Here is an 8,345-nt window from a genome sequence, read left to right as displayed (position 1 = left end):
TCATAATAAATTAATTATTAACTTGTTAAATTAAAAGATACCATAAAAAATATAAAAAAAAAAAATACAAAACATTTTTGACCGTCGCTATCCGTGCCATCACACATTTTCTGTACTAACAGTTCCACTCAAGATTTTCTTTCTTCACATGATGTATTGTGCTCAATTTCTCTGCCCTTCTTCAATTTGGTACATATTAACTAGGAAAATCAAGCTATTTTCATGGTCATTCATTATTTCATTTGACACGTGGATTTTGGGTCCATTTTTTGGTAAATTATAAGATGAGTTAAACTAATTTTCCACATAGATATGCCAAATTATATATGATATTATTCTATATATATAAAGTAAATATTATGGACTTGATTGGTTTTTATTTTTATTTTTGTTTTTATTTACAGCATTTTATATTTTTATAATTTTGTGACAAAAATAAAAGAAATAAAAATAGAAAAATCATATCTTTACAATTTACGGCGTAACTTTTTATAAAATTTTAAAAAGCAAAAAATAAAAACACTAACATTTCTTATACATGTGCCACTACCTTCTAAAACAACCATATTACTTATATATTAAAATCAGTTACCAAAATCAGTCACTAATATAAAATATACGGTAAAATATAAAATACATATTAAAAATTAGTTAAACAATACGTATATTTTATATATAAATATATAATGACTGATTTTAATGGCTAATTTTAATATACAAATAATTCTAAAATATTAATATAAATATATATATAAAAAAAAGTATTATTCATAAGAAATCAAGGTGTCACGTGCCCTGCACCAGGGCTTGGTATAGATTCAACAAGAACTCTATCTCCATTGCCATGACCATTACTAATAAAGCTTGAATAACTCTCACTTGAAGAAGGTAGGGTACCCTGCAAAAGAGACACATCTTTTGTTCCCATTTTGACACTAATCTTTCTTGCATCCAAGAATGAGGAACAGCACACAATAACAATAATAAGAGTGATGAACAAAACAGAGTTTATGCGAGCCATGTGGAACACACAGATAATAATGAAGAAGAAGAATATAAGGAAAGTAGTAGTTAATGTGTATTTGTTCTTGTGATATATGCTGAAGATAGATTGAAGCATGAGTGCATGGTGCTATTTATAAGTAGTTGAATGAAAGAGAGAGGGACAAGTATGAATCATGTTATTTGGCCAAATTGTTGCACTTGCACTAAGAATTATTGGGTTCATGTGACCATAGAGTACAAAAATATTTGTTATACTTTATTTTCTAAGTATAACATTAAACTAACTAATTTATTATCCATCATTAAATAGACAGAAGATAAGTTAGTTTTAGGTTTATTTTTAGGTATTTATTGTCTACCATAATGATTCAAAAAAAAAATGAAACAATGACTTTCAAAATTAAATAAAACATCATGATTTCTTAAAGATTATTTCTATTTCTCAAAATGTACTAAATACGCCGTTATATATTTTTAAAAAAGACTCTAGAGATTTGCTAATGACCGAAATTAGAAAAAGTCATAAAAATCAAAATTTCTCCTTATTTTTGTATATAATTTATATATAATTATTCAAATATTTTAAAAAAGAATCAAATGCACCATGCAAGTTATTTATCATTTATTAAAAAAATGCATTTTGTCAAACAAATAATTTTTAAGAGGTCATGATATTGTTTATTTGTGTTTAGATAATCATTTATAGGATGATTCTTAGAGTGCTAGTAAAGTGGTGAGTTTGATTCGTAGTTCAGTAAGGGAGTTTCACACTATTTTTGTTATGCATCAATCTTTGTCTTCTCCTTCGCTTTGTTTGCACTGGGTTTCACCTCCAGTTCATTCTGTTAAATTGAATTGTGATACTAGTTGTTTTGCTCCTTTTGGCTATGCTGGTTTTGGTTGTATTATTCGCAATCCTGATGGATGTTGGTTGAAAGGTTGCACTGGAAAAGTCGAAGTGTGCAGTGTTCTTTTTGCTGAATTGTATGCAATTTGGAGAGGTTTACTTTTTGCTTGGGAGAATAGATTTCGTGAGGTTATTTGTGAAACAGACTGTTTAAAAGCTCTTTTCTTGGTAAACCAAAGAATGCTTGGTAAGGATATTCTGGAATGGGATTTGGCAAAGCATATACAGGAGGTTATGAATTGGAATTGGAGAGTCTCTATTCTTTTAATTCAGAGGAATGCACATAGTGTTGCAGATTGTATGGCTAAAGCAGCTACTTCTGGCGCGGACATTCACTCGAATTGGAGCCAACCATGGAGTGAGCTTCAACATCTAATAGATTTAGATATGAATCTAGCTAATTAATTTGATTTTGTCTCTTTTTTTTTTCTTTCTTTTCTATTTAGTCAAAAAAAATAATCATTTATAGAAAATTGGATTTTGAGAGAAATAAATAAATAAATAGTGGCAATCACACAACTCACACAAGAAACATGAAAGTTGATGTTGGGTTAGGTACACGTCAAGTGAACTTAGACACGGTGGCTTTGGTTTTAACAATGAGATATTCGTTGCCCTTATTACATGTTTGCTCCAAAGTTCTTGGAGTTACTTGGAGAGTAGAGTTTTCCATAAATGTCACAATTTCTTTATTTTTTTATTTTTCACATTGTTTAATTAACAATATATATATATATAGAGAGAGAGATTCAAATTATATAAACACATAACTAACTTGAATTGGTCAATTAGTTAGTTCACTCGTGTGTTGATGTAAGTGTTGAATATTTGAATATTATTTAATACATATAACGACTCATTAGCCAATAATAAACCTTTAAATAAGGTTCAGATTCACAACAAATTAATTTTAAACTATTAAACTGAAGTAATCCCGCGTGAAAAAAATAATTATATGGACACATCACTTTAACATTCCATTTATATAGTGGTCCTAGCCTCACATTTCCATCGAAGACACTAGTCTATGTTGGTTCATGAATGAATTCAATTATGCATATTAACTTTGACTTTGAAACTTTGATGGCTAGCAACTCAAATGTATTGGAAATTCGTGGAAGTTATTACGAACTTTTCATTAATGTCTAAAAGATATTTCCTTTCATTTATTTGATGTCATTGTCACTTTTCAGAACAAATGTTATTTAAATGAATTATTCAAATACATCAGCAGTTAACCCAATATTTTTTATGATAATTAAATGAGTTTTAAATGTAATTTTACAAGCTTTTTTTTTAACGGGATTTTTCAATCCGATGTCAAAAATTATTTTGTCACGGATTGGAATATCATCGTCTAATGAAGTGTTGCATGCATAAGTAGGATTCAAATATCTAACATTTACTTTACTTAAATAAATAAATAAACTAACCACTAATCAAACCTAAATTAATTTGTTATAATAAGTTTTTTTGTACAACACAGAGTTAATTAGTGACTTAACTCTTAGAGATGTTTGGGTTTGATTTCATTATGTTTTATTAGAAAAAATCATCTGATCCAATCATCCAAAATTTAATTGGATTGAGCTGCTAAGCGAAAGAAAAAAGTGAAAAAACTTAACTTTCTCTCTTACAACATCACAATTTACTTTGATATGTTTTGTCTTTTTTCAGAAAACCGAGTTAGCAACTATATGTGATGTCGATTGGTTTTTCACTTGTCGCAAAACAAGTTAAATGGTTGTGGATGATGAATCTTGAGATCTTTTAATGACCACATCAACTATCATCCTTATTTTGTGATTTGTAAGAATGTTAAAATTTATCAGTTCAAATAAAACTGCACATTGTTGGATTCAAAAATCATAATAAATTATATATATTTCGAATAGAATTGATTTTGATTTTAAAATCGATCTATAAAGTATACAACAAATTCCTCTAATGAAAAAATGAAAATAGAGTAAGTAGATTGACCTGAGAGTAGGGGGAACGAGCCAAAATCCGTCGAGCCAACTTACGTAACTCGCCAAAAAAAAAATCGGATGGGTTAAAAATTTGAGTCTGCTATAATAAAAAAGTCCATCTAACCCATACCGCCTAATCCACGATTTTTAGTGAGTTTCGGTTGGCGAGGCGGGCTTGTGTAGTAGATTTTTAGCTTTAAGATGATAATTGAATTTGTAACATTTTTTTTTCTTGTATTTGAAATGTTTGTTCATTATACTTTAAGTTATAATTTAGACTATGTTTGATTGATTAGAGACTTGAACAATGTTTAATTATGTATTTTGGATAATATTTGTTTTATTTTAGAGAATGTTGGTGTTTTGGCCCAGTCCAATAAGGGCTGGAGGTCCACCCGACCTACTTCCGAAACCAACCCAGACCTGCCCGAGCCAACTCACCTTTTGCGGAGCCATCCTCCGGAGAGGGTCTGGACAGCTGGTAGCCTGGACAGTTGGTGAATGCTTCCAAACGCAGGAGCCCAAACAAAAGGGTCCACTCGACAAGTACAAATAAAGGGAAGGGGACCTACCCCTCTCCCAAGTACGTCATTCTTTTACCCTAATTAGCCACCTTATCATACAGACACTTACTTCAGCATTGGAGTGTCCTTTCAGGTGGCCCTACCTACCGACCTACCGACGCTCGTGACCGCACTCCCCCTCGCCAAGCTCACACACAGGTCCAGATTCCTTACATCCCACCGTTGCTCACACCTAACTGCCCAACCGACCATTCATTCCAGCTAACCACCGAACATTGACGCCGTCTGTAGGAACTTGACGCGAGCATGGAGCTTATCCCTCGTATGGAGGAAGTACGAGAGGCGGGAGGAGCTATCCGGGCATTCAGGGGGCCGCCTTAGGAGTAGAGTGAGCTCGGGAACCTCCCAGGAACGTCGAGGGACCTCCTCTCACCAAGGCGACACCCATGCTCGATTTCTGGAAAACCATCATGACAACTCTCAAATCATGCAGGAACTCAGGTACAGAGTCCAAAACTTGGAGCGGGAGTTGGCGGCGAGAGATCGCTACCATCCCGAACATAACTGGGACTTTCACTTACGTTCAGAGGCTCATCTGAGCCTTTCGCGCACTCGAACTCCCTCAAGGAAATTGGAAGATCACCAACAAAGCACCAAGAGGGACGATGGGCGCGATCAAACTGACGCTCACTCCCTCACCTATACCCATGGCAGATCGAAAGCCCATGGAGAACAAAGGGGAAATCGAAAGAGGAAACGTCGAGATCCCATCATAATGGGAGCGACTCCTTTCCATCCATCCATCTTTAAGGTCCAGCTGCCGAAGAACTTCAACAAGTCAACGGACATGAGGTATAATGGAACCAAGAATCCACAAGAACATTTAACGGCCTTTGAGGTTAGAATGAACCTGGAAGGTGTGTGCGATGCCGTTAGATGCCGTGCGTTCCCCGTGACCTTGATGGGATTAGCGATTCGTTGGTTCAATTCCCTTCTCCAAGGGTCCATCACGACCTTTGCAGATATCGCACAGAAGTTCCTAGCATAGTTCACCACCTAAATCGCCAAAGCGAAACACCTATTAACTTGCTAGGAGTGAGTCAACGGGTCGGCGAACCGACGAGAAAATATCTTGACCAATTTAATGATGAATGCTTGGAAATTGACGGTCTCACGGGCTGGGTGGATAGTTTGTGCCTCACTAACGGTCTGGTAAATGAGGATTTCAAAAAGCACCTGACCACCAGACCAGTCTTGACGATGCAGGAGATTCAAAATGTGGCAAGAGAGTACATTAAGGACAAGGAGGTCAGCCAAGTGGTAGCTGCCAACAAACAGTAGCTAGCTAACCCGCCGACTCGCCAGACCGGCAACACCGAAAAGCCAAGAGAAGTGTCGAGAGAAGGGAATCCGGGAAGCCATACAAACCGGTTTCCCAGGTGGACAAGTTCACCAATTACATTCCATTGTCCGTTCCCATAGTAGAAGTCTACCAGCAGATTGCAGAGAAGGACATCCTGGCCAAACCAAGGTAGTTGAAAGACAGGACCGGGAAAAACAAGAACCTTTACTGTAATTATCACAAAGGTTTCAGACATAAGACACGAGATTGCTTCGATTTGAAATATGCGCTGAAGCAGGCCATCCAAAAAGGAAAGCTAAGCGAGTTCTCACAATTCATCCGAGAACCAAGGAGGAGGGAGAGAGAACGTTTCGAAGAAGATCGAAGTCGAACTGTGAAGCTAAGGCAAGGTTTCCCCGAGAACCCGAACACAACCCTAACGATGGTGGTAAATGTAGTGGTCAGAAGAAACGCCTTACCTAAGTCAAGATCGGTAGTGAAGAAAGACGCCATGGTGTTAGCCGTGTCCTCAGGAAATCACAAGATTCATGCTGGAAAACTCCCTGAGATATCATTTGGCTCGGGGGACCGCTGGTGTGACGACCTTCCTGAAGACCCAACAATGGTAATCACAACGAGGATCAGGACTGGTCTGGTCAGATGAATCTTGGTGGACACAGGGGCTGATTCGAACATTATGTTCCGAAACGTGTTCGATATTCTAGGGCTCAAGGAGAGCGACCTCAAGGACCATCGTCATGGAGTCGTAGGGTTGGGTGACGATTACATCAAGCTCGACAGCTCTGTCATCCTACCAATTTGCGTAGGTTCCGGGGCGAGTAGGAAGTGCACAATGGCTGAGTTTGTGGTCTTGAAGGATTCTATGGCGTATAATGTCATCATTGGGAGGAGGACCATCAACGAACTATCGGCTATTATTTGCACATAGCTCCTCGTAATGAAGTTCGTAGCGAATGACGAATCAGTGAGATTGATCCGGGGAGACTTGGAAACGGTGGTTGCTTGTGACAATGCCAGCTTAACATTGAAAAAGAAATCAAAAGAGGCACCTGAGGTGTTTTTGGCGGACCTCGACACCAGGGTTGACGAGCACCCGAGGCCTGAACCACAAGGTGACCTGAAAGATACGAAGGATAAGTTCACGTTATGAACTGTAACCTCCCCCATGAGTTAAAGGAATCTTTGATTGATGTTATCAGAGCTAATGGAGACCTCTTTTCTTGGACTCCAGCCTACATGCTAGGGATAGACCCCAGCTTCATCTCACATCACCTGGCCGTGAAGCCGGAGGCCCAGCCGGTCGCACAGCGAAAAAAAATATGTCATCAGAGAGAGCTGACGAAGTCGCCTGACAGACAACTAGCCTGTTGGAAGCCGATTTTATCAGGGAACTCGACTACTCCATATGACTCTCAAATGTGGTGCTTGTGAAAAAGGCGAATGGAAAGTGGAATATGTGTGTTGATTACTCAAATCTCAACAAGGCGTGTCCCAAAGACTCGTTTTTCCTTCCCAACATTGATGCCATGGTAGACGCGGCGGCAGGCTACAGATTTTTAAGTTTTATGGATGCATATTTAGGATACAACCAGATCCCAACGCACCGGTCTGACGAGGACAAGATGGCGTTTATAATGCCAGGCGAGACTTACTGCTATAAGGTCATGCCGTTCGGGCTGAAAAATGCGGGGACAACATACCAAAGACTGATAAACAAGGTCTTGAGGGACCATAATGGCAAGTGAGTAGAGGTCAACGTAGATGACATGCTAGTGAAAACGACCGAACAAGCAGCTTAGTAACCGATCTGAAAGTCAACTTTGACTCACTCCGAAGGCACAACATGAGGTTGAATCCCCAAAAGTGCGCGTTCGCCATGGAAGCAAAAAAATTTCTTGGATTCATGATCGTACAGAGAGGAGTAGAAGCCAACCCGGATAAGTGTGAATCCGTTTTTCGCATAACAAGCCCTGGATGCGTGAAAGATGTACAAAGGCTAGCGGGGAGATTGACGGCCTTATTTCGCTTTCTCGGCGCCTCGGCAACTAAAACGCTACCTTTCTTCAACTTGATGAAGAAGGGGATGGCCTTCGAGTGGACCCCGGCTTATGAAAAAGCTTTCAACCACTTCAAGATAATCTTATCGAAGCCACCAGTTCTCGATAAACCAAAAGAAGGAGAAATCTTGTACCTATACCTGGCTCACCTCTCGGGGAGCCATTTTCCGGAGAGGGTCTGGACAGTTGGCAATCTGGACAGTTGGTGGATGCTTCCAGATGTAGGGGCCCAAATGAAAAGGCCCACTCGACGAGTACAGATAAAAGGAGGGGGACCTACCCCTCCCTCAGGTACGTTATCCTTTTACCCTAATTAGCGGTTTCATCATACAGACACCTACTTCAGCATTGGAGTGTCCTTGCAAGTGACCTCACCTGCTGATCCACCAATGCTCGTGGCCGCGTTCCCCTTCGCCAAGCTCGCACCCAAATCCAGATTCCTTACATCCTACCGTTGCTCATAGTTAGCTGCTCAACCGACCATTCATTCAAACGAGCAACTGAACATTTGGTTTCATT

This window comes from Arachis ipaensis, chromosome B06 (assembly GCF_000816755.2).
Source record: "Arachis ipaensis cultivar K30076 chromosome B06, Araip1.1, whole genome shotgun sequence".
Lineage (NCBI taxonomy): Eukaryota > Viridiplantae > Streptophyta > Magnoliopsida > Fabales > Fabaceae > Arachis > Arachis ipaensis.
The sequence above is the reverse complement of the archived record's forward strand: the minus strand, read 5'-3'. Positions refer to the sequence as shown.